This window comes from Rattus norvegicus, chromosome 5, assembly GCF_021556685.1.
Source record: "Rattus norvegicus strain SHRSP/BbbUtx chromosome 5, alternate assembly SHRSP_T2T, whole genome shotgun sequence".
NCBI classification, from domain to species: Eukaryota; Metazoa; Chordata; class Mammalia; order Rodentia; family Muridae; genus Rattus; species Rattus norvegicus.
The window spans coordinates 153,863,424-153,889,509 of record NC_141538.1 but is presented as its reverse complement, the minus strand read 5'-3'; the positions used below and the strand labels follow the sequence as shown (position 1 = coordinate 153,889,509).

At 49.4% G+C, this 26,086-nt stretch overlaps 2 long non-coding RNA genes across 2 annotated transcripts; one reads left to right on the top strand and one right to left on the bottom strand.

Moving 5' to 3' along the window:
- Positions 1-15,426: 15,426 nt before the first annotated feature.
- On the bottom strand, positions 15,427-18,928 carry 1700029M20Rikl (RIKEN cDNA 1700029M20 gene like). The gene is given in 2 exon segments (NR_185228.1): positions 15,427-17,926; positions 18,666-18,928. It is a non-coding gene; the product is annotated as an RIKEN cDNA 1700029M20 gene like (long non-coding RNA).
- A 9-nt stretch (positions 18,929-18,937) lies between these two features.
- LOC148006102 (uncharacterized) lies at positions 18,938-25,879 on the top strand. The gene is made up of 2 exons (XR_015621228.1): positions 18,938-21,998; positions 25,757-25,879. It is a non-coding gene; the product is annotated as an uncharacterized LOC148006102 (long non-coding RNA).
- The last annotated feature ends 207 nt before the right edge of the window (positions 25,880-26,086 follow it).

The following is a 26,086-nucleotide window of genomic DNA, read 5'->3' as shown; positions in this document are numbered from 1 at the left end:
ATGCAGCCTGGCCCAGCCTCCCTGTCTTTCCTTGCCCTCCTCCCCACATTCTTCTGTAAGCTTGGAGATGCCGATCTTTTCTGGGACTGATCTCATGTTTCACTGAGGGACGACAACTAGCCAGACCGGTGGGAATAAAAGAGTAGGGAGAAGGAGGAAGGGGTGTTTGCTCTCCACTGCCTTGGGGTCCCGTGGGTGAGGGTGTGTGGGGAGGGCCCACGCCTCAGCCTTGCCCCTGAGCCCAGCCCTAGGAACAGTGATCAAAGTGGCCCGCCTGCCTGAGTCACCCACTGGAGTTTCGCAGATGTGATAGCCTAATCTCTGACAAGGAGAGCTGGAGGCCCGGCTGTTGAGGCCCCAAAGGAGGCTGGGAATAGATAGGGGCAGGGTGTCTTCATGCTCGGGAGGTCTGTCTGTCTGCCTCTCCCCACTCCCACCTTTCTGGCCCCCCAGGTTCTCTGCTTGAGGGATGGGGGAAGACAGTGGGTCCCAACTGTCACGCTTTTGGAGGCTGAGAAAACAAGCCTGGAGAGCATTTACACAGCGCCTGCTGTATGCAGCTCTGGACTGATTCCCTTCCCCCATCCCCACCCCTCCCCGCACCTCCCGCCCCACCGCCCCACCCCCACCTCACCCCCGCACCTCCTGTCCCACCCCCACCCCACCCCCTGCACCTGCTGCATTTGAACATCACAGTGACATTGTCTTGGGAATGGCTTGTTCTTTCTCTGGTTTAGCCGCTGGGGTGGAGGGTTAGGGGCATGGGACGCTTGTCCGTATTGTAAGCCGAGGGCCTTCAGAGGTGAGATGCCAGCATGGCTAGTCAGGAACCAAAGCCCAGATTCTTTACCTCTGCCCTCCAAATACTCAGGCAGGCGACTTCCGTTCCCAGGAGCCCAGGCACCTCACCGGGACCTAAGGAGCAGGGGTGAACTCCAGCTCCCTGCAAATGCCTGAGATGCGAGACGATAAGCGGGCGTCCTGCCCTCCTTCCGGCTCTGCCGAGGGCTGGGCAGGCAGATGCTGCTGCGTGGGCTGTCGAGCAGGCTGACAGAGTCTGTGGTGTTCAGTGCTGTGCGGGAGCACTAGGGTACGGGGAACCAGAGGCATCCAGGCTCTGAAGGAGAGAGGACTTCCTGGAGAAGGCGGTGCAGCAGCTTGAGATGCATTAGGCCCTGATAGAGGAGCAGGTTGGGAAAGGAGAAGGAAAGGGGGAAAAGGAGGTAAAAAGGAGAGAAAAGGAAGGAGGAGGAGGGAGAGAAGGAGGAACACCTTTTGGGGCTGGAGGGGCAACACTTTTGGACTTGTAGCCATTTTTGCACTGGTTGCTATGATACCATTTCTTGCCATAGGCGGTTCAGGGTTTCTACCCCGAATCCTCCTCAGGTCCACACGCCTGTCTTCTGTTGACAGACAGCATCACTATCCTGTCACCGAGGTGACTGTCAGGGGGGCTACAACTAGGGGAATAGCCCAGGCACTGTCACAGGAGACCAGACCAGACTCCATGGGAGTGTGATCCCAGGGCCTCACACAAGTTATGCAAGTTACAAGCTATTGTTCAGGCTTTAGCTTGGAAAAGAACGATCCTTGTGTTTTAGTAGTGTTTTTTTTTAAATTCAGTGGTGTGTGTGTGTGTGTGTGTGTGTGTGTGTGTGTGTGTGCAAGTGCTGTGCCCGTGCATGCATACGCACGGCACGGCACACTTGTGTGGAGGTCAAAGGACAACTTGCGGGATGGGTCCTTTCTTTCCACCAAGTGGGTTTGGGATAGCAAACTCTGGGTGTCAGTAATAGCTTTTCCCCACCGATGAGATAAGCCAGTTCAAGTCGTATTAGAAGTATATAAGCAGGTTTACTGGGGGCAGCTGAGTCACTGATTGGGCTAAGGAATGGGGCAGGGGAAATCACCTTGTAGATAGGAAGACAGAGAGGAGAGGGCAGAGAGAGAAAGAAAGAGAGCACACACAGAGAGAAGAGGAACTACAGGGAGAGAGAGAGACAGAGACAGACACAGACACAGACACAGACACAGACAGAAAGTCAGAGATCTGGGGTGGCTGGTGGATCCTTTTATCCCGCAGTACACACCAGTGCACCTGGCTTATGTGATGACGTAAGCAACTGCTAGGTCCCTGAGAGCAGCCTGGTAGGACTGACTGTGTATCAGTAGGGTTAGGGTTAGAGGTGCCCAACATCCCAGCTTCTTGTTGACAATAAATAAGGGGCAATGTGACATCTGTGACTACTTCCTGCTGACACCAAAGAGTCACTATCAGAGGCCCTAAAATGGAATATTGGCCAAATCTGGGAAGAATAGGCTGCATCCCTCGCTGTCCAGCTCTGTGGGATCTTCTGGAGCTAGGAACATGAAGGCTTGAAGTAGTCTGTGAGGCTGGACCACCTGGGTCTAACGGCTTTGGAGCTGGCAGATTTTGAGGAAACACCTGGACTTGGCAGGATGTTGGAACACACACACACACACACACATTTACACACACACAGACACACACACATTCTCACACACACATTCACACACACACATTCACACACACATTCACACACACATTCACACACACACATTCACACACACATTCTCACACACATTCACACACACATTCTCACACACATTCACACACACATTCACACACACATTCACACACACATTCACACACACACACATTCTCACACACACATTCACACACACATTCACACACACATTCACACACACATTCACACACACACATTCACACACACACACACATTCACACATACACACATTCACACACACATTCACACACATATTCTCACACACACATTCTCACACACACATTCACACACACACATTCACACACACACATTCACACACACATTCACACATACACACATTCACACACACATTCACACATACACACATTCACACACATATTCTCACACACACACATTCTCACACACACATTCACACACACACACATTCACACACACATTCACACACACATTCACACATACACACATTCACACACACACATTCACACACACATTCTCACACACATTCATACACAAATTCAAACACACACATTCACACACACACATTCACACACACACGTGTATTGGGGCAGAAGATAAAGTTAAGGAGTTTAAGGAGAAAGTTTTTGCTTTGGTGTACATTTGAAACTTAGATCCTTAGACCCATGGTCTTGTTAGTTAGGGGAGGGGAGCCCCAAACCAGGGAAATTGGGAAGGAATCCCACCCTTTGAAACAGGCAGTAGGTGGGGAAGTTTAGGTAGGGAGTTGTCCTGCCTTTGTCTGGACAAAGTAGGACAATCAACTGCCCAGTGTCCTGCCTGTCCACAGTCTGGACTGTGTGATATCAAGCGGTTGAGGTGAAGGACAGTTTATAGCTCAGTGGCAGCTTTGCCATATTTAAAGCAAGCTCTAGGGGGAGGCTGTTCTATGCCCACCATCTTCTCTAGTGATTAATGGTGCTGCCGCAAGCTGATATGTCTTCCTATCACGAAAAGCCTTTTTTATTAAACATTTAAATGCCATATTCTCCAGATCTCTGAAGTATTTGAGGACCACCAGTCTATCTAAAGTATATTTGAATAGACAAACTTTGCTTGGTTCTCGTTACCTGTCTTAGGTTTAACCTCGAAAACATACTCAGGAAACTAAATAAGGCTGATTTCTATAATTAATTAGTGTTTACCATAACTCCCAATACAGTTTTGAAAGCATCAAAGGATTTGATCATTTATAAGGTGACCGACTACCAACTTGTATTTCTTTTTTTTTTTTTATTCTTTTTTTTCGGAGCTGGGGACCGAACCCAGGGCCTTGGGCTTGCTAGGCAAGTGCTCTATCACTGAGCTAAATCCCCAACCCCTCAACTTGTATTTCTTAAATATTATTAACAGTTTACAATAATTTAGTAGCTTTCATAAGACTAGGACTAAAGTTTAGCCTTTAAAAATCATGATTTTGAGGGCTGGGGATTTAGCTCAGTGGTAGAGTGCTTGCCTAGGAAGCGCAAGGCCCTGGGTTCGGTCCCCAGCTCCGGAAAAAAAAAAAAAAGAACCAAAAAAAAATCATGATTTTGAACTAAAGCTTTTTTAGTATCAAAATAAAACTTTTAATCGTGGATAAGGTTCACAGGAAGACAGGCAACTTTACTGATCCTGAAAATGGGCGCAGTAAAACAATCAAAATAGCTGTTCTGTGGGGAAGAGTGTATTCTAACCTGCCAAGGCTGTTGGAGACAGAGCTGGCTTCTGAGCTGGAGTGTGGCTTGTGAGCAGGGACTGAGGGAGCCTAGAGGCCAGCATTGGCCCTGACCAGTTAGTTAATACTCCACAGTCATATACTAGAAGGGCCTCAGTTTCTGCCTGCCAGAGATAAGGGGAATGACTCCCATGTTAGCAGGAAAAAAACTTTAAGTCCCTGAGGGAATGTGGGCTTTTGCCTAAATGCCCAACCTTGGGAAAAGGATTTTTCTTGGGGGACCAGTCCCATTATTAAAGAATATTGCAGTTTTTTGTTTTGTTTTGATTTGGTTTTGGTATGGTTTAGTTTATCTAAACTGCTAAGACTTAAAAGACAGAGGAGCTAGAGAAACATTACTGCGAACCTCATTAGGTCTTAGTAGTTTATATAAGTATAAACTTATTAAGGTATACTTATAAGTTAAGTATACCTTATTTATCAAACATATATTGTTACTTATCTAAATTCTCTAGCAGCTCAGTGTTGAGCAATTAGTCAAGGCCTAAGTAGCTAGACATGCGTCTTAAATCAGCGTTTAATCTGAATCAACCTTTATAACCTAGAGTTTTCGTCGCACAGAGGACAATGTAAACCAGAGTTGAATCACATACACGGTATGTTGTAACAAACACAACCTTAAACTTCTATCACCATATGAAAATCCACACGGAGGAGAGGAGAAAGGAAAAAGGGGAGGAGGAGGGGTGGGAGGAGGGGTGAAAGGAAGAAGGAGGGTTAAGAAGAGAAAGAGAAAGGAAGAAAAGGAGGAAATGGAGGAGCAGGCCTAACTCCAGGAAAGGTGGCTCCTGTGTGTCATCCGACAGACAAGCGACCTCAGAGAAGCACAGAGAAGACTACAGGACACCATCGCAGAGGCATAAATGCTGCCAGCCGGTGGGGTGTGGTTCCTCCTTGCCTTTTGTCTGCGAACCATTCTATAGACATATCTGTGTTTATGATAATACATGTAGCCATAATAATGCTTTATTGTTGACAAAATAACACGTGTCCGCGGTGGGACATCTGAAGAGTGAGAACGTACACAAGGAGAAGTTAAAATAAACGGCAAGACGGAGCATGGCAGCTTTGTGGGCTCCCGGCAGTCTTTTCTGCTGAACTGGAAATCCTACCTTAAAATTCTGGAGGCAGCTCAGCCATGAAGCGCTGGCCTAGCACTCACAAGGCCCCAGGTTCCATCCCCAGCACCACATAAACCAGGCATGGTATAGCCTGTAATCCCAGCCACTTGGGAGGCAGAGGCAGGAGGATCAGAAGTTCAATGTTATCCCTGGGCTATATAACAAACTTGAGGCCAGCCTGGGCTACGTAAGGCTCTGTCTCAAAGCGAGCAAAGAAAGCAAAACTCTAAAGCTGTGATCTGAAATCTTTTAGATCCCAGGGTTTCTGGGAATTGAGAGCTGGAGATGGAAGGCTCTGAATCCCTAGGCAGCTGAGGCCGTTTTCACGCCGTGCCCAGCCTTCCCTCCACTCTCCCTTTCTGTCTGTGGTCTGAATAATTTTCTTTGAGCTGTTTAGATTGTGCTCGCTGGTAAGGAGTGAGTCGATACACTTTAGTATATGATTTCTTGAAGAAAACAGAAATCGACCTTTTTTGTTTTGTTTTTAAATGCTTAAGCTTTAACGTCTGATGTAATTTCACACTTAAGGAAAGTAGTGTGGAGGTACAAGAATCACACACACACACACAAACACACACACACACACACAACCGCACACACACCCCCCACACACACCTACACACATACACATACACACCCGAACACACACACACATACACACATACACGCACAAATACACACACACACACACAGCCAAACACACACACCCCACACACACACATACACACGCATATGCCCCCACGAACCAACGCATATACATATGTATGTACATTCCACCCCCCACACACATATGCACATACCACCCGGATTATTAGAAAAATAACGATACCAGTTGCAAAGCATCGAAGGTGCTGACATGGAAGAAAAGTCACTGGGCACCAGCACTGCACACACCTTTAACTCTAGCACTCTGGAGGGCTGCAGAGTTCAGCGGAACTCTGTGAGTTCAAGGCTAGCCTGGTCTACATAGCAAGTCCCAGGCCAGCCAGAACTATGCAGTGAGACCTTGTCTCAAAACAAACAAAACAGGCTGAAGAGACAAAAAGTCAGTGGTGTCCCACTATCTCTCCTAACCCCCCACTCATGATGGCGTCCCACTATCCCTTCTAGCCCCCCCCCCACGTGTTGGTGTCCCACTATCCCTCCTAACCCCCATGCGTGTTGGTGTCCCACTGTCCCGCCACCACCCTGTGTTTATATAGTTAAACCTTTTAAAAGAAACTCAACTCTTACTTTCTACCTGTGTAATAATTTCTACCCATGAGAGTCAGTACTTTTGACATCTGTAAAGTGATTCTACAGAGTAGAAAGAGACAGTGGGCAGGCTGCAAGAGACAGCCATAGGCAGGACTTCACCCAACGTCCCTTTGGATGACTCCCTAGCTGGCCTGCCTCCACCTATTCCTGGCTCTCTGGCTTGCCAGCCCCTAGCCGAAGACACCCCGTGTTTCTGACTTGTGGATGATGTCTGTACAGTAAGCAGCCTTGTGTGTGTGTCTTCCCTAGCTGAGCTAGCTAGGGTAGCTTTTGCACATTAGCAAAAGACACCTGCCAGGGAGAGCAACTCCAGTCCGCAGGTCAGCAAGTGTAGTGTAGGCGGAACTCCATCCGTTCATGACGTGTGTGTGTGTGTGTGTGTGTGTGTGTGTGTGTGTGTGTGTGTCTGTAAGTGTAGTCTCTCACGTTTAAACATCATTTTCCCCAGTCAGATGCTTAGGACTGAGTAACGCGTGAGCACTTGAACTTTATTTTATCACATATTCGGGCGTGGAGCCCTGGACCTCACCCATGCTGAGTCAGAAGCCTATCCCAGAGCTATGGTCATCTTTTTTCTCCTTTTCTTTTTTCCCCCTCCCTCCTTCTCCTCTCTTCCCTCTTTTCCTCTTGTAGCCTTGGCTGGCCTGGAACTCTATGTAGACCAGGCTGTCCTTGGACTCATAGAGATCCTCTGTCTCTGCCTCCTGAGTGCTGGAGTTAAAGGCGTATTACACCATGTTGGGACCCCATAAATTATTTTATGTGTTCAGGTGTTTTGCCTGTGTGCATATATGTGGGACACGTGTATGCCTGGTCGCTGAGGAGGCCAGAAGAGGGTGTTGATACCCTGGATCTGGAGTTACAGATGGTTGTGAGCCACCGTGTGGTTGCTGGGAACTCAGGACCTCTGGAAGAGCAGACAGTGCTCTTAACCACTGAGCCATCTCTCCGGCTACCAATTTTAATGGTAAAATATTCTGTTATATGCATGCATTAAACCGTATTATCTTTGCTGTGTTGTAAAGCTGTTTTAAAAGTGTGACGTGTTCCGATCCTAACCTACTCAGCCCATCTTCAAGGTCACTGTCACCTTCGCTTGCATCTTGATGTTTTAATAGCTTTTGAGCTATAACAATGCATGCTAGCATTTACCTATTAGAAATAGCCAGTTTGGGGGCTGGGGATTTAGCTCAGTGGTAGAGCGCTTGCCTAGGAAGCACAAGGCCCTGGGTTCGGTCCCCAGCTCCGACAAAAAGAAAAAAGAAAAAAAGAAGAAGAAGAAGAAAAAAAAAAGAGAGAGATAAAAATATCCAGAGGCATCTGGAAGAGTCCTCAGTCCTCAGAGAAAAGTAGACCAGGCATAGCTGAGGCTGGGCAGGCAGGAAAGTGAATGAATACAGGAGAGAGAGAGAGAGAGAGAGAGAGAGAGAGAGAGAGAGAGAGAGAGAGAGAGAGAGAGATACAGAGACAAAGACACACAGAGAGACAGAGACAGACAGAGAGAGAGAGACAGACAGACAGAGAGACAGAGACAGACAGACAGAGAGAGAGGGAGGGAGAGAGAGAGAGATACAGAGACAAAGACACACAGAGAGACAGAGACAGAGACAGAGAGAGAGAGAGAGAGAGAGAGAGAGAGAGAGAGAGAGAGAGAGAATAGCTAGGGGAAGAGAAGGGCCAAGATTCTAGTGTGGACTTGGAAATGTGTAACTGGTACTTGTGACACTGGAGGCCAGCATGAGCTTTGGTATGCTAACAGACACCACAGGTAGCCACAAGTCCCAGAGGTAAGGGAAAGGAGTCCTCTCACTAGTTCCAAGGAATGCTGTCTTTTATCTAACCACCAGAAATCCTTCTAGAGTTTATCTTGAGTTCATTTTTGGATATGTGAACATTCTGAGACCTAACAGTGACAGTGAAGTTTGAGGGATTTTTTTTTTAATTGAATTTCTTGTCTGTTGTTTTCTGAGGCCCCTAGGAGCTCATGTAGCCCAGACTAACTTCAAATTTGCTATGTAGCCAAGGGTGACCTCAAACTTTTGATCTTCCTGCCTCTACTTCCCAATCTGTATTTTATTTTTTATTTTTTTAAAGATTTATTTATTTATGCATGTGTGTACACTGTCACTGTCTCCAGACACACCAGAAGAGGGCATCAGATCCCATTACAGATGGTTGTGAGCCACCATGGGGTTGCTGGGAATTGAACTCAGGACCTCTGGAAGAGCAGCCAGAGCTCTAACCGCTGAGCCACCTCTCCAGCCCTGCATTTTATTTGTTAAATTGTATTATATTGAGCAGCTTTGCCTGTGTGGTGATGCTTGATGGTTTTGGGGATAGTCTCAGTTTATGGTGCAGGCTCAATCCTCCTGCCTTGCTTCAGAACTGTCTAAATCCCAGAGTGACGGGGTCCTACCATGTTGAACAAAAAAAAATTTTTTTTCTACAAGTTGAATGGTTTACAGTTTTACATTTAGGTCAATGTTATGGCTTGAAGATGCAGTGTCCCCACGGTCTCAAATCCTCTCATCCCCCCATCCCCTACTCCCACCCGCCACTGACGATGCTACTTTGGAAGGGTCTAGAAACTTTGGGAGGTGCCATCTCACTGGAGGAAGTGTGTGTGTGTGTGTGTGTGTGTGTGTGTGTGTGTGTGTGTAGGTTGATGTCATGTATCTGGGGTTTATTCTGATTGCCATTGTGTGTGTGTGTGTGTGTGTGTGTGTGTGTGTGTGATGTATCTGGGGTTTATTCTGATTATCACTGCCTCTCTCTCTTTCTGACCACCTCCTGACCATTGAACACGAAACAGCCCCTCCTCTACAAGTGTTCTGTCTCCTCGATGTTTTTCCTAAATGCAGAGTTCAGAAACCTTACCTGGAACTCCTGGAAATAGTGAGCCCAAAGAAATCATTTCCCCGTGAAGGGGTTCAGGACGCTAATTTGGTCATGTGACACTAAACACGGTGAGTATTACGTGGTGTAGGTCGGGTCAGTTACTTTTCCCATCGCAATAGGAAAATACTCAACAAAAGCCCCATAAGAGCTCATTTTGCTGCTTGGCTTGAGAGCACAGTTGGTCACGCTGGGGAAGGCACGGTGATAGGAACCTGAGATTTGGTTCCGGTTGTGTTTGCGGTCAGGAAGCAGAGCGATCAATTCAAGCCGGTTGCTCTTTTTGTTTGTTTGTTTTGTTTTTTCTTTTTTTTAGTTTTTTTTTTTTTGATCCATCCAAAGGCCCCCAGCCCACGGAACCAAACTGTGCTATCTGCAGTTCTAGAAACTTCTTCTCAGACTTGCCCAGAGGTGATGAGTGTCATGCCTGTGATCTCCATGGAGAAAGAGAATCCAGCAAATCTCAAAGACGGGCTCTGCTTTAGATGTCCTCACTGAGGGTAGAGCATTTGATCAATGACTGCAGTGCCAGGATGTCAGAACTGGAGCTGACCTCGGAAGGCAGGGTCCCTCCTTCCATCTATGGACAGATTCTCTAGCTGGGGACAAAGCCTCTCTGCCCCCATAAACCCTATCTGTGACAAAACTGGAACCCAGACACGGGGCTCCTAATTCCTGATCTAAAATAGAGCACTTTTCTAACCCTGTGCCAGCTTCCATCCCCAAGACCAATAAAGAAGAAAGGGCTGGATATGCAGTGCAATCCCAGGAACTTTCTGATTGGGAAAGTGACGGGTTGCACCATCTTTGGCTAGAAGCATTCCTGGGTGTCTACTGTGTTTGTCTGACCATCTCAGTAAATGCTCACAGTAACCCTGTGGGGACGGCCATAGATAGTCGCTGTAGTCTTCACTCTCCAGATCAGAAAACAGAAGCCTAAGAGGTTGAGTGACTTGTTGAAGGTGGCTCAGTAGGGGTTGGGGATTTGGCTCAGTGGTAGAGCACTTGCCTAGCAAGCGCAAGGCCCTGGGTTCGGTCCCCAGCTCCGACAAAAAGAAAAAAAGAAAAAAAAAAAGAAAAAAGAAAAAGATGGCTCAGCACAATGGGGAAGCCAGGGCTGGGATTCAGGACTGTCGGTGGCAAAGCCTCCCTTTCTCTCGGATGTCCCTTCCCATCTGTCATACCCTGGAGGGAACTGTCAGGGCAGGACAGCAGGCTAGCCCAATTGTGGAGCTATACTGAGCTTTGCACCTCACCTTGGACAAGTCATTCTCCCTCCTATAGAGTCTCATCATCTCTAACACAGAAGTGACCATAGGAAGAGTGACTGGCCTGGGGGCTGCCACCCTGAGAGAGGCCTCAGAATCCTCTGGACACAAGAAGTGGGAATTATGCTGTCCCAGGAATCCATAGTGAGGTAGCTGAAGGTTGTGTTTTCACACCGATCAGCAGAAGGCCAGAGGAACCCGTGTGCTGGGTGGGGGAAGGGCTGTGCAAGCTGCCCTTCTGCCTGCCCTAGGAACCCTGGAACCAGAGCTAGCCGCCTGGCCCTGCCTTGAAAAGGGGAGGAGAGATGGCATGCTCAGACACCTCCCTGGGCCTGAGCCTGGCTCCAGGCAGGCTTTCTGTACTTAGTCTTAATGGACCTGGCCCTTGGGTGTGTCCTGGAGGCCTTGCTCAGGCTGCGGGGGTGACCTGAATCTGGCTCACTGGATGTGTACACAGGCACGTGCGCACTGACCCACCACCCGGAGGAAAGCGGAGGGTTAATGGTGGGAACTCCCCCTGCGTGCACATCCTGAGAACAGAGCAGGAGGATACCAGGTGGGCGTTTGCAGAGAGCTCAGACTGCACTCGGATAGACCCCTTGAGTTAGAAGGGACCGCTTCTCACTCACCGCCTCACCTGTCCCCTGTCAGGAAGCCGAGACAATGCTGCCTCTGCAAGCTTTGTCAACACTTATCCCTACAACCAATGCGCTCTAATCTAATCGCCTGGAGACAAGCGGTAAAGGTCATTCCGCTTAAGGGGCTGAGGAAGATGGCAGGGTTGGTAAAGGGCATGCATGAGGACCCCAGCGTGATCCCTAGGAGCCTTGTGAACCTGTGAGGCATGGTGATATGTGCTATAACCCAACTCTGGAGCATTGGGTCCTGAGACAGATGGGGCGGGTCCCTGAGACTCATGAGGCAGCTCTAGTCTAGATACTCGGTGTCTGCCTCAACCGACAGAGTGAATGGTACCAGAAGAATGACATCTGAGGTTGATTCAGGTCTCCGTGTGCGTGTGTGTGTGTGTGCGCACACACACACACACACACACACACACACACACACACACACGACTCCTCCCACTACTTCTGTATGTGTGACCCAAAGAATAGAAAGCAGAGGGTTGAGCAGATTCCCGGTATACGGGTCACTGTCTGGATCTCCCGTATGGAGAAACGCACGCGACTGAACACCAGTCAACCATCAGAAGGGAGGAAGTCCTGATACTTGCTAGTCTGTGGATGAACCTTTGTGGCATCGGCCACTATGAATTCAGTTGAATACAAAAATTCTGGTTCCCTTTGTATGAGAGAGCCACCATTAGTTCTGTAGACATTGAGTAAAATGGTGGTCCCCAGGGTGGAGCTGGCAGGAGATGGGAGCTATTGGTGCAGACGAGTTCCAGCTTTGCCTGGTGTGGTGAAGAAGCCACTAAGCCACGCACTCAGGAGACTGAGGCAGGAGGATCAAGAATCCAGGGCTCGGGGTTGGGGATTTGGCTCAGTGGTAGAGCGCTTGCCTAGCAAACCCAAGGCCCTGGGTTCGGTCCCCAGCTCCAAAAAAAAAAAAAAAAAAAAAAAAAAAAAAAAAGAATCCAGGGCTGACCTGGGCTTACATAGGGCAAATTTATCACAAACAAACGAGAAATTGTTAAAATGGTAAAATTTGTATTAGATTTATTTTACCAAAACAAAAAAAGGTTTTTTTTAAAATATAAAAGTTTCATTTTCATTCCAAACATGTGGCTCCTGGCGTCAGTCTAGAGCAGGGTTTGTAAACTATAGCCTATGGCAGATCCAGCTTGTAACCTGGGGTCCTTTTTATTTTTATGGCATTTGCATAAGAACTCTCTGACTGGGTGACGAACTCGTCTTTAATCCAAGCACTTGGGGGGCAGAGGCAGGAGGATCTCTGAGTTCCAGGCCAAGCTGGTCTAAAGAGAAGGATCCAGGACAGCCAGGGCTACACTGAGAAACCCTGTCTCAAAAGAACAAAAACCAACCAACCAAACAGAAGGACTTTACACTGTTAAATTGTGAAAAACTTCACGCCCTTCGTGAAGGGGAGAAGAAAGAAAAAGGGAAGATGAGGAGGGGAAGGAGGAACATCGAAGAGGGGTAAAGAGGAAAGGTATGAGATCGTATGGAACTACAAAACCCAAAACATTCAGATTTCTGGGGATACAGTTCCATAGACTTGATCAGCAGTGTCTGAGGCCAGGGGTTAAAAATGAAGACATTAATAAACTTTAATAGCCAGCTGAGTGGCATTCATATTCCACTGGTTGGCCACAGCTAACTAACTGCAAGGGAGTCTGGGAAATGTAGTCCACCTATATTTTCGAGAAAGAAAATAAATGAACTTGGTGGTCATCTGCAGGGCCTGCCACAGCATGAGGAGCGCTAATTGTCCCCCCACTGTTTTGACTCCTCCTCTAATGAGAAGCAACAATGGCATGCGTAGGAGAGTGTCCTGCTGACCAAAGGGTTATATGCCATACTTGGCTGTCCTCTCTCTCCAGCTGCATCAGAAACCAAGCCTTAAGTCAAGTAGAGAACAGCCTTCTTCTGTAACAGTTACTGGCTGAGGGCAGGCAGAACACCCCAGACTGAATGGAGGCTTTGTTGGATGTGGGAAGGAACCCCCCCTCCATACCAATTTTCATCCCCCTCCATCCTGCCCCCACCCCGCTCCCATCTCACTGGCATGGGCCTCGGAAGAGTGGTACCCAGAACTGAAGGCAGCCACTCCAGGCAAGAGGAGGAGGCAGCTTGGGGGTCTCCAGTGTGCCTTGCACAGTGAGGGTGGGGCGAGCCCGGAGAGCCTACAGACTCTGTGGGGTTAAAACAGACCTGACCCAGAGTTCTGCCCAGTCTTTCACTTGCTCAGCCCCATAAAAATCCTCTTCCTGTTTAAACTTTGAGTCACTGTTTCGTGTACTTTCCACCTGAAACGTCTTGGCTGATCTGGTGATGGCTTCTAGCACAACCCTGGCAGTGGCCAGGCACCTCTCAGTCCTGCAGCCTCCCTCCCTGGTAGGCAGAACTGTTGCGGTTCCATATATGGAATCCACATTTGCTCACAACCCCAGAGGTCAGTGTCCTCAGAATCAAAGGTGCTAGGAGCCTCCATCTTGGAGGGATTTTTTATTTCAGTGACTTACAAAGCTTCCCTTTGGAGATTGCTCTTATAATTCTAATTCTCTGAACATTTAAAACAATTCCTGTTTTAGGCTTTTACATGTATGAATATATATTGGTTACATATCTGTCTGTGTACCATGTGCATGAGGTGCCCAATGTAGTCAGAAAGCAAAGGATCCCCAGGGACTAGAGTTAGACTGTGGTAAGCCTCCTCGTGGGTGCTGGGAATTGAACCTGGGCCCTCTAGGAGCGCAGGCCGTGCTCTTAGCCACCAAACCCCACAATCCCTATTTTTAAAATGTGACATTATTCATAGTATCTGATAGGCAAGGAGATTTTGATTTTTTTTTATAAAAAACATTTAAAAAGCAAAGACTAGTCTGAACTGTAACTACCTTTTCCTGTGGCCCCTTGAAGACCTTCTAGCTCAACTCCCCTTCCTTTCTTTCCTCAGTAGACAGAGTCCTTAAAGATGAGGCTGTCACACTAAAGGTGCCATAGAACCAAGAGGCTGCTCGACGAGCCCTAGCCTCTTAAGGGATTGTCTGTGTGGCTGGCACTCTGGCTTGCCTGTGACAGGGTCTGCCAGGTGCATAATTATCCCTGTTCTGATTGGTGGCCCATGGAAAGTGACAGATCTCCTAGGAGTGGGTGGTAAGGATTGGGGAAGTGTGTTCTATCAAGCCAGCGAACCATCTTGTTTAAAAGAGGCCTTTGTTTTTGTTTTTGTTTTTAAAGATTTATTTTATGTACAGCATTCTGCCTGCATATGTGACTGCAGGCCAGGAGAGGGCACCAGATCTCATTACAGATGGTTGTGAGCCACCATGTGGTTGCTGGGAATTGAACTCATGACTTCTGGAAGAGCAGTCAGTGCTCTTAACCACTGAGTCATCTCTCCAGCCCAAAAGAGGCCTTTGTGATTGGTTTCAAATCACCAGTGACCATTCAAATGTGGGGTTGGGAAGATGCTCACAACTGGCTTGGGAAGAGTTGAGACCAGCTAGCTCTGGTGCATCACTGGGTCAAACCAATCAGTGTGCCTTAGTGATGATCAGGACTGTCAATCATATTGGACAGCTGGTGTGTGTGTGGGTACCAGAACAAAGTAGCCTCTTTCTGAACCTCTAAGTCTCTTGATCCAAAGGACCTAAGGCAAACTGTGCCCAGAGGAGGAAGACTTGGGAGGCTACAGACCCCACAGTCCACAGATTGTTGGTACCTCAACTCCCCATGTAGCCCTTTTTAAACATTTTAGGTTATGTTTACATACGTCCTTGGGGAGGGATGCACCTGAGTGCAGTTCCTGTAGAGGACAGAAGAGGGCGTCAGATCCCCAAGTGTTGGAGTCAAAGGCAGTCATAAGCTGCCTCATATGGGTGCTGTGAAAGGAACTCAGGTCCTCTGGAAAAAGCAGTATGTGCAACCTCCACCCCCATCCCCTCACTTTCTTAATGATTGCATTTTTCAAATATTTTATTCCAGTTTAAGGCTCACAAGGAATAGTAGAGATAAGAGGGTTCAATGGACCCTTCCCCAGCTTCCCCTTAGCGACATCCAATGTGACCACAGTCCTTGAAGCCAGCCAAGTTGGCTGCAGTACAATTTCATGAACTCAGAAGCCTTCAGAGTCCAGAGGCTTCTCCTCAGCACGCAGTCTGTGTGCTCAGGGGCACACGCTCCTATGAGAGCTTATCACATATAATCATCACCACAATCAAGATACAGAACTTTTCCATTACCACAAACATCATTCCAGAGCCTCCTCTAACAAAAGTGAAGACGTGAGCAGAAGTCCACACGGTGGCCTACGATTTCTAAGTCGTAGGCTTCCTCTGCAGGCTCCTGGGTCCCTCAGGCTGATGTGAAGGCTCACTAGAGGCAACATGTGTAGGATGCCAAGGGTTATGGTCGACGCTCAGCAAATCTGGCTTCTTTCCCTGACCCTTTTTCATTCTCAAGGGTCGGATGAGGGCATTAATGAATTCTCCCATCAGGCTTCTGGCTTGAGGAGGTTTTTGAGGCTTGCTCCAGGAATAAGAAAACTCCAAGACCCAAGACTGGCATGTAACTATGGCCGTTTTGCTGAAACTAAGATTTGCCCCACGTGCACCAGAGACGGGGCTCAGACAGGTCCTTCCAGCTAACAACGCAGGGCCCACAGGTTGGAAATGACCTCGTATGAGCCCGTTACTTGGGCTAGTAAGTAAGAGTCAAGGAACTGAAGTGAAGGCCTCTAAGCTTTGGACATATTATTGAAAGGCAAAAGGCAGAAGATATTTGAATTGTGTGGCCACTGATGACAGCCATGCACTGACTATGTCCTTCTCTAGGTTACAAATACACGATTTTTCCTTCAGTTCCCTAAGTGGCCTAGGAAGTAGGGACTGTTATCATCCCTGTGTTAGAGGGGCACAAAGAGATCAACATGCTCAGGGCAATAGAGTTACTTTGAGATTTGAATCCAGACTGCCTGGGTTCAGAGTCTCCGTAGCTGAGCTCCTTCCCTGGGTCTGCAGAGAAGTGAGGAACAAAGCTCTCCCTTTGAGCCCCAGAATGGCCACCTAATACCACTTATGCAAACAAGACATCCCGGTGCATGCTGCACGCCCACTAGAAAAAAAGCATCCAAGAAACCGGTTCAGCTATGGCCGCTCCAGTCTGTGAAAACAAGACTGTTTTCTTGTTCCTGCTCATTTATTTAGCACCTATGGCATGCATACCCTGTGCTAGGCCACAGATAAAGAACGGAGAGAAGGAGCGAGCAAGCGTGGTGCCCATCTTCTGGGAGACCACAATCTGTCAGTCGCCCTAACAGTTAAAGGACCACAAACGTGTCTTGAAAATCAGGATCAGCCCAGCAGTGTGCTGAAGCAGGTGTTGGGGATGCTCGCTGCTCAGGCTGTGGTCTAGCAGGTAGTTGGCCTGGAGACTGGATAGCAGAGGCCTGAAGGAAAAGCAAGCAAGCTTGGGAAGAGACCTCAGGGAGAAATGGTGCTGGGGCTGAAGAGTGGAGAGCTTGCCCAGTGCGCACCAGGCCCTGGTCAGGAAGCCCCAGTGAATGGGGCTTCTAAAGGAACCTCGAAAAGATCCAGAGCTGTGTGAAAGCAGCGAATGCCTTTGAAGGGCGCTCATACCATAGGAGGCACAATGTGCGTGCAAGGGACACGTCCCAGTTTTAGAACTTTCCAAAGGGCCGAACAATGACATACGCCCTTGGAGCTCAGGGATCTTCCCACGCCGGAGGACAACAGCAAATGTGTACTTCCGGGAGATGCAAAAGGCCGGCCGGGGCCAGGGCAGGGGCAGGGGCAGGGGCAGGGGCGAGGGCGGGGGCAGGGACGGAGGGCAGGGGGTGTCTGCCAAATACTTCTGGGAACTACTTTTATCCCTATACCCTTTTTCCGGTCTCTTCTCACAACCCCGCTGAATTCTGATGGAGTCTGCTGCTGACCCCCACCACCAGAAAACTACCCACAAACTCTTGAAAACTTTGCCTACCCTTTTGGGGAGAATACATGAACTTCCAGTACTACATTAAGAAACCGTGACCGGAAAAGGCAATGGTGCCAATGGGTGACTTGCAGACAACACCCTAGGCCAGATCAGTTTCCTGTTAGGATGAAAACACCCTAGAGCCTAGAACCCAGCGAATGAGATGGGCCCCACATATATCCACTCTTCAAATAGGGGTGGGGAGCCACCCTTGTACCACCTGGTACTCAATTTTGGGAACACAGAGGTGAATCAGACACAGATCTGGTCCTGGAAGATCCCAGTCTAGGATAAGTACGGTAAGGTTGGGATGAGATGTGATTGCCAATGGCAGAGCAATTTTCTTCTTGCTGGCATTCTTCAAGGACGAGTAGACGGCGATGCTCAAAAGTAGAAGGGGCACACCGGAACCGGACATCGAGGAAAGTTGCCAAGAGAGTATAGGCGCTTGCTCCAGAGATCCCTAGGGGAGAGAGTTGGAGTTGAGAAACACTTGAGGATTCAGTGGCTGAAAACCTTTGTGTTGTGGTGGTGAACTGGCTACTCCTAGTGACAGAGGACACATGATCCGCCTCTCTTTCTGAACTGCTAAAGGGATGGATGGGTCTATCTCGTGCAGAGAGGGTCAGCCCAGGCCAGAGCCAGCAGACAGGGCAGGAACACAGTACTGGCAGCATTACCCCAGCAGAAATCTGGGTAAGAAAGAAGTGATGCCTCAGGATTCGGGTACCAGAAAACCGAATTAAGGCTTTGAAAGCCCGGGTGGGTTTATCTGCTCCATCCGCTCTCTTAACGATTCTGAGTGACAAGCAGGTCGCTCAAGGAAATGAGAGTGTCGCTCCAGGTGTGTCCTTGGGGAGTCTAGAACTCACCCTGGGTTGACCTGAGGGTCTGATCACTGGAGAAGGAATCATAACCTCCCTTGCTAGACACAGAGCTCTGAGCCACTTTCAGGAGCCCCGTGAAAAGCTTAGAGCTACCGCACGAAGCAGGTTGCTGAAGCCCTGGAGCTTGGAAATGTAAGAACAAGAATGGGCATTCGCGACAATGTGGACTCACTCTGAGCTCTGTGCTCCTGACCATGATGTCCCCCTTCGCCCACTGAGAAAGCTCTTGGGAGGATCGTGTACTTCAAGTCTCGATGGTAGTCACGGGGTGGCCCTACCTGCTCCAGGGCAGAACACTATCTACTTTGTTCATACCTCACAGCGGTCCTTTTCTCCCTTAAAGTGTGTTCTGTATCCCCATGACCTTGACATTCCTCTGATGCTGCGATCATAGGAGCCATTCTTAAATCCCATCTAGGCTTCCAGCCATTCCTCCTGCCTTGCTTCAGCGGTTGGTCACGCTGCCGGACACGCGATTTCTGTACCAGGACTATGGATGGCACCATGCTGGCCACGGCCCCCTAAGCATGGGTGTGAGGGAGGAGCCGAGTCAACTTGCGAGTCGAATGACCCTGAAGAAGTGGGACTTAAGCGAGAGAGTCCGGTCAAACCGTTAACTCCCCCAGCCCTGAAAGAAAACGGTCTCTTTCAGACTGGCAGGTGGGCTGTTTCCAAGGAGACCCATGGTGCTGCTTCAGCTGATTGGCTTAAAGTGTTAAAGGGAGGCGGGTCTGTGTGGGCTCTGCCCAATAGGAGAGCTCGCTACTGGGCCATGTGGTCACAGGAGGTCCAATCAGAGCTTTGCAAGAACTGGGGGTGGGGGCAGCAAAATTGTGTTGGAAGTTTCCAGAAATGGTGCTTCTGGCCTTTGGTCTTTGTGAGTGTTGGAGGGGACAGCATCTGGCCACCCTCACACCCAGCCAGACTCTTGAGGCCCCTAGTGGATTGTCGTTGGACTAGAAGCACTCCCCGACTCCAATCACCTTCTACCCCAGAAAAGATACCAAGTCCCGCCTCTCTTCTGTTTCTTAAGCTTTCTGTCTCGCACAACCTACCAAGGACTGGTGCTGGCAGGACCACAGGCTTCATCTCCTAGGCCCAGGGGGTGAAGTGGCTTCCTCAGACACACAAGCACGAATACCCTAGCTCAGATTTGAGCTTGGGTTTGTGTTCCAAGGGGAGCCGGAGGAAGGGAGATTGGAAATTCAAAGGCCAGCCTGAGCTACATACCAAGACCCTGTTTCAAACACCAGAAAAATCTAACTGAGCCTCACATTCGGGTCTGGTGTGGCTGGCTATTTCACACATGTTCTCTTGGTCCACTGCAAGCCTAGAACCATAGGATAGACATATCTTCTTAACACGGTAGGCCATGATATATGTACGGGCTGATGATGAAAGACCCTCAGATTGAGGAGACTCTCACTCCAGTCCTGAGGACACCCACCACCCCACGAACACACGGGACTCACTCTTGATGTAAAAACAAGAGGTTTACTTGGGATACCAGTGCACTGGGGCTCGACACGGTCCTCACGCAGGAGGGATGTGAAAAGCCCGGAACAGCAGGAACACACAGTCTGTATAGTCCCCACAAGGTCACACAGCTTCATTAGCTCAGCTATTTCGGTGCCAAGGATACCTGACCAGGCAGATGTTTCTCGTCCTGGAGTTCCTGGGACAAAGCCGCAACCATATCAGCGCAGCTATTCCAGTACCAAGGATGTCTGACTTGACAAATGTTTTCCCGTCCTGGGGTCCCCAGGACAAGGCCACAGCGATATCATCTGTTCTTGTGCCTGGGTTGCTTCTTGGAGAGTGGGTGGGAACGTGCTTTCTGTACTTTCTAGTCTAACGTCTAGGGGCTAAGCAGAGGGAGGGAAGGAGGGAGAGAGGGAGGGAGGGAGGGAGGGGAAATTAGGAAGTAAGTTAGGAAGGAAGGAAGGAGGTAAGGAAGGAGAAAGGGAAGGAAGGAAGGAGAGAGGGAGGGAGGGGAGGAAGGAAGTCATTTAGGAAGGACAGAAGGAAGGAGATAGGAAGGGAAAGAGAAAGGAAGGGAAGACAGGGAGAGAGGGAGGGAGGGAGGGGAAATTAGGAAGTCATTTAGGAAGGAAGGAAGGAGGTAAGGAAGGAGAAAGGGAAGGAAGGAAGGAGAGAGGGAGGGAGGGGAGGAAGGAAGTCATTTAGGAAGGACAGAAGGAAGGAGATAGGAAGGGAAAGAGAAAGGAAGGGAAGACAGGGAGAGAGGGAGGGAGGGAGGGAGGGGAAATTAGGAAGTAAGTTAGGAAGGAAGGAAGGAGGTAAGGAAGGAGAAAGGGAAGGAAGGAAGGAGAGAGGGAGGGAGGGGAGGAAGGAAGTCATTTAGGAAGGACAGAAGGAAGGAGATAGGAAGGGAAAGAGAAAGGAAGGGAAGACAGGGAGAGAGGGAGGGGAAAAAAGGAGGGAAGTTAGGAAGAACGGAAGGAAGGAGATAGGGAGGGAAGGAAAAGGGGAAGGAAGGGAGGGAGGGGTTTGACAGCTTGAAAAACTGAGCTGAAAGAGGGATGGGTATTCCGAAGTAACCTGACTCTGGATCCCACACTTCCCTCCAGATCGGGGACTCACTTCGATAAGCTCATCTCACAAGTCTGCTCTTGCACGAGGGTGAATGAAATCAGTTGGCATCCAGCTCACTTCTTCACGGCAATAGACCGCCATGTCCTTCTGCACCTTTCTGCATCCGTATCCTCCCTGAGGGCTTCCCCCGTGCATTCTACATTCTATTCCATCTCAGTAGCAAGGCCCCTGTGGTCCCAACTGAGGCCCCGCTAACTCGTCGGCTGCTGAAGCCTCTGCAGCCATCCCCCCCGCTGCCCACAGACATCCTGGGAATGAGGCACAGTCGTTTCTCTGGACAGATGTGGCAACTGAGGGTCAGGTCGTTGAAGTAATTAAAGTCCCCCAGTGAGACAGAAGCGGCATCAGGCCCTACCCCTGCCTATCCGATTCAGAAGTACACGTGGTGGGTCACTGTGTCAGCCCGCTTCTAAGAGCAATTGTTAGTAATCACGAGGAGCGGGCGAGACATTGCACAGCTGAGTCAGCCAGCAGCCAGACCTACGCTTGTGAATCGGTCACCTCTCCTGTTGTCTGACATCCTCCCCTGGCATCTGGGAAAGGGCTTTCTCTAGCCAGACTCCCCTGCCTCTGTGCCCTAGAGTCGGGCTGCCCTCCTGTGCCAAGATTCACTTCCTCTCTTCTGACCTGTCTTCTTGCACCCTGGGCAAGGAGAGGCAGAAAGACTTGGTCCTGGCTGAGTCTGCTGCAGGGACTCTGGTCACTTTGTCAGCTGATAGAGACAGCGAGTGGGTGGCTCAGAAAGCCCATGGGACACAGCCCTTGTTATGAAACCACCATTGGTTCCAGAAGGGAAAATTCCTTTACTGCCCACCTTGGGAGGGATGGGCTGCCTGAGGGCTGTCCGCCTTCACAGGAATGGAGAAGACCGGGGACAGGAATCGGGTGTGGCAAGGGGCCATAAAATTTTCCAGTCTCTTCCCCTCTGCGGTTCTGTTCTATGTCTGTAATCGATCATCTGGTGTGCTGGAGCTTCGGGCGTGATTTCGGATGTTTGACCCCATTGTTGAGCCTCACAGCGGTACTCTGCCGGTAGGTGTGGATGGGAGGCAGCTTGGCCCGGTGACAGGCCAGGGTTGTAAGACAAGCCAGGGTTGTAAAGTCATCAGATCTGGCTTCAGATCCCAGCCTTCGACGCTGGGAAACTGACTCAACCTCCCTGGATCTGGGCTCCCTCCATCTAAGAACCCTAGCAGTAAATACCTTGGGGTTAGCTCGATCCTTTGTATGTAGCCTTTTGGCTGACGGATACAGATCTGAGCCGGAGTCACTTAGATCGGCCAGCCTGACCCTTAGTTCACCTACCTCACGGACAGCGGACTTAGGAGCGAATTCTATTCCAGCCGACCCAAGCAGGATGAGAGGAGTGCTCTGGGATAGCCTCAGCCTACTCTTGCAACAGGGAGAGGGGGTGGCTATGAAGCTGGGGACCAGGCCTGTTCTCACAGAGGCTGCTGGAGCAGGATGGCGGGGCAGAAAGCAGGAAGGCTCTGATAGACCTTTGCAGCCTTGTCAGCTCCTTGCCTTGGTCTCCGCCCTGAGAGTCCCCTACTCTTATGGTAACTTTCCAGTGTCTTGCTAGTTTCCCAAGATGAGCGTGCCACACCTCAAATAAGCTGTTTGTCTCCATGACACAAGGCTCTTGGTTCACCCAGGGGATGAATATTCATGAAACCTCTATAAGGCTTCCCAAGGCTGGAGGGTGGAGGAGAGACACAAAAAGATCTGAGCCCTCAAGGATCTTCCAAGAACAGCACCAGATGGATGTGCTCGGGTCCCTCCGCCTGCTCTCAGTTCCTACCCACAAAGGTTCTCTTTAAACCAAGCCAGTTCCTCCTTTTAACGCTGCATGCAGTGGGTGGAGTCTGACCTCTTTAAGTCCCTAAGGGCTGTTTGGCTGGGTGGGTTCAGAGACAGCCAAACAAATGTTCTTAACCATTCCTGTGAGAGGAGGGAATGACTCACAGGTTGCACTGGGCGGATCAGCTGGCTCCTCGTCTGTAGTCTAATCAATCCTGGGTAGCAGGGAATTAACCAGGGCAGCCTTCCATGTCCCCGGCTCTTAGGCACTGGAGGACGCAGAAGTCAGTGGCTTCTGGAAGGACAGGCTGACAGACAACAGCATGGCTTACACCTCATCTGCATTCTGTCTTGAGCTCAGAATCTCATGTGGCTTCCCCCTCCTCCAGATACGCATTTGAGAACCATTGCTGCCCACAGCTCTTGGGTTCCCTTTCTTTGGGGCTCACTTTCTTTGTTTATTTCCGTCAAAAGAAGCATCTCGCCAATTATTAAAAGTGTAATCTAAACCATATAAAGTGTAATTTAAAGCCCTTGGAAACAGCAAGTGTGGAAAGGAATTTGAAAACCACACATAAACCTATTGCCTGAAGACAACCTCGAGGACATTTTATTTGGATCTGATTTTTGTCCGCCTTTCATCTCTTGAGTCCTTTCTCAAAACAGTGCTAAGTGAAACAAATAGGCCAGCTCCATAGAGACCAGAGCTTCACAGCCCCTCGTCCATGAGGCTGGAGGAGCACCCAGGAGGGGAGAGAGCAAGTCCATTCGACGCTGACAGACCGGAGGGAAGGAAGGTGGTGAGCTGTCTCGGTGGGAGCAGAGTTTTCAGAATGAGTGATGCCCATGGCTTCCTTAACTGACCATCTTCCCGTCTCCCACCATCCTGCGTATTCTCCTCCACCCTCTCCTCAGAGCCCAACCTGCTAGACCCAATGTCTTAGTCCATATTCTGTTGTCAATAACACAATAGTATTGACTAGATGAGCTTTTGAGACTGGATCTCACAATGTAGTCCTGGGTGTCCTGGAACTCACTGTGTAGACCAGGCTGGCCTCAAACTCAAGAGATCCGCCTTTCCTTGCCTCCCAAGTGCTGAAATGAAAGGTGTGCCCAACCAACCCACGTGGGAAAGTTATTAAAAAGAGGCTTAACTTGGCTTCTAGTTCTGGTGCAAAGCCGTGGGTCCATATCTAGGGACGGCTTCCCCGAAAATACCCAGTAAAGTCCCCAGGTGGCCCAGGGTATCAGATGTCAACAGGCAGTGTCTGGGAGACCTTGGCTGTGGAGAGATCGTTCTCTAGATAAACCATTAATCCATTAGACTATTGATTCGTTGGTTCATTAATGGCCTGAGTGGATGCTAATGAGTCTTAATCACCTTTGAAAGCTCCTGCTTAGTCCCACCTCTTAGTAACTCATGGTGAAGCCTGTATTTCAACATGGACCTCTGAGGAGAAAGATTATACTGAACCCATGACACCAGATCTCCATTTTAGTCCCAGGGGTTTTGTAGTGTGGTGATCTCGCTCAGGTCTCCAAGATGCCACAGCGCCTTGGCTCTTCAAGGAGCCTTCGTGGGTCTTCCCTGCTTTAGAGAAATACGAGGTGCAGGTCAATGGCTGGTGATCACACATCCCAGAGACCTGCCAGCTCTCAAACCTCCACCGTCTGTCCTCTACTCACGCCACCAACCTTTCCTTCAGGAAAAGCATGACGAGTTGTCACAAGTGGCCCTGGATTCAAGTACCAGCCCCTCTGAGGACATAAAATATAGCTAAATGTCCCACACCGTTTGGGTGTTCTCAGCTGCCAAGCAGGATGATGGGTTGTGCTTCCCTTGGCTAATATTTATGTGTGCAGATGTGTCTGTGTGGATGTATATATATATATTGTGTGTGTGTGTGTGTGTATGTGTGTGTGTGTGTAGTACCCACAGAGGCCAGAAGAGGGTGTCTGTGTGTGTGTATAGTACCCACAGAGGCCAGAAGAGGGTGTCTGTGTGTGTGTATAGTACCCACAGAGGCCAGAAGAGGGTGTCTGTGTGTGTGTGTGTGTGTGTGTGTGTGTGTGTGTGTGTGTGTAGTACCCACAGAGGCCAGAAGAGGGTGTCAGATGCTCCGTGGCTAGAGTTTCAAGTAGTTGTGAGCTGCCCCAGTGTGGGTGCTGGGAACCAAACTGGTCCTCTACAAAAGCACCTAATGCTCTTAGCCTCTGAGTGGTCTTTCCGGCCTACTGTGGGACACTGAAACAGATCATTTAGAGCTAGAGTTCTGACTACTTCTTAGTGCGATATGAATGCTAGAGGCTGTTGAAGGCAACACAAAGTAGGGGTTGTTATTTCTTCACTATCATGATTTACCTCTCTTTAGAAGACTTAGCCCTTCTGAGGTGCTGCCATATTGATTTCCCGCCAGTGTGGTGAGAATTACCCCCTTTAGCGGCCCAACACAATGCTAAGACCTTAGAGTTTATGGAGCACTCGGAGACCCTGAGCTTCCTCAGCACAGCAGACAGAACCCAAGACCAACTCTCTTACAGTTCAGGGGTCAGAAATCCAAAATATATTTTGCAGGGCCAATTCCAGCAGTGCCCCTATCCTTCCGAAGACGCAGGAGAGAATCTCTCACTCCCCTTCTCCAGCTTCCAGAGGTGGTCATTGCAGGCCTCCCCCAGTGACCAAGGTGTGGCTTTCCAACCTAATCGTCAGGGAGTCCCTCCTGTACCTCCTCACCTTTGACCTTGCCTCCCTCCCATGATCACAGCTCTCTGACTGATGACCTCTCACCTCAAGGTCTCTGACCTAATTACCCCTGCAAAGTCCCATCCACCTGGTAAGGTTAACACTGCCCCCCCCCCCCACTGAGCATCAGGACTGAGAAATCTAGAGGACTATCCAGTCTCTCAGAGCATGCCGGGATCCGTTCGCGTGGCTGTGATAAGATGTATGAGGCTGGGATTACTGAAGAAAATAAATCTATTCCTTACAGGCTGGAGGCTGAGAGGTAGAACCTGGATGTGGTGACGGTCTTCTGTGCAGCCCTGGCTGTCCTGGAACTCACAGAGATCCTCCTGCCCCAACCCTGAGTGCTGGGATTAAAGATGAACACCACCACCTTCCGGTTTGGTGAGGGTCTTCTCATAAAGCAGACAGCATCTGCCATACGGGCAGAAAGAGGGAGAGAAAACCAATCCACCCCTGCCACAACTAACCTAGTTTCACAACAACTACGTTAGTCTGTGACCCAATCACCTTTTATGAGCTCTCAAAACTTTTGCAGTGGGGACCAACTTTCCATTGTATGGTCCGTGGGGAGATA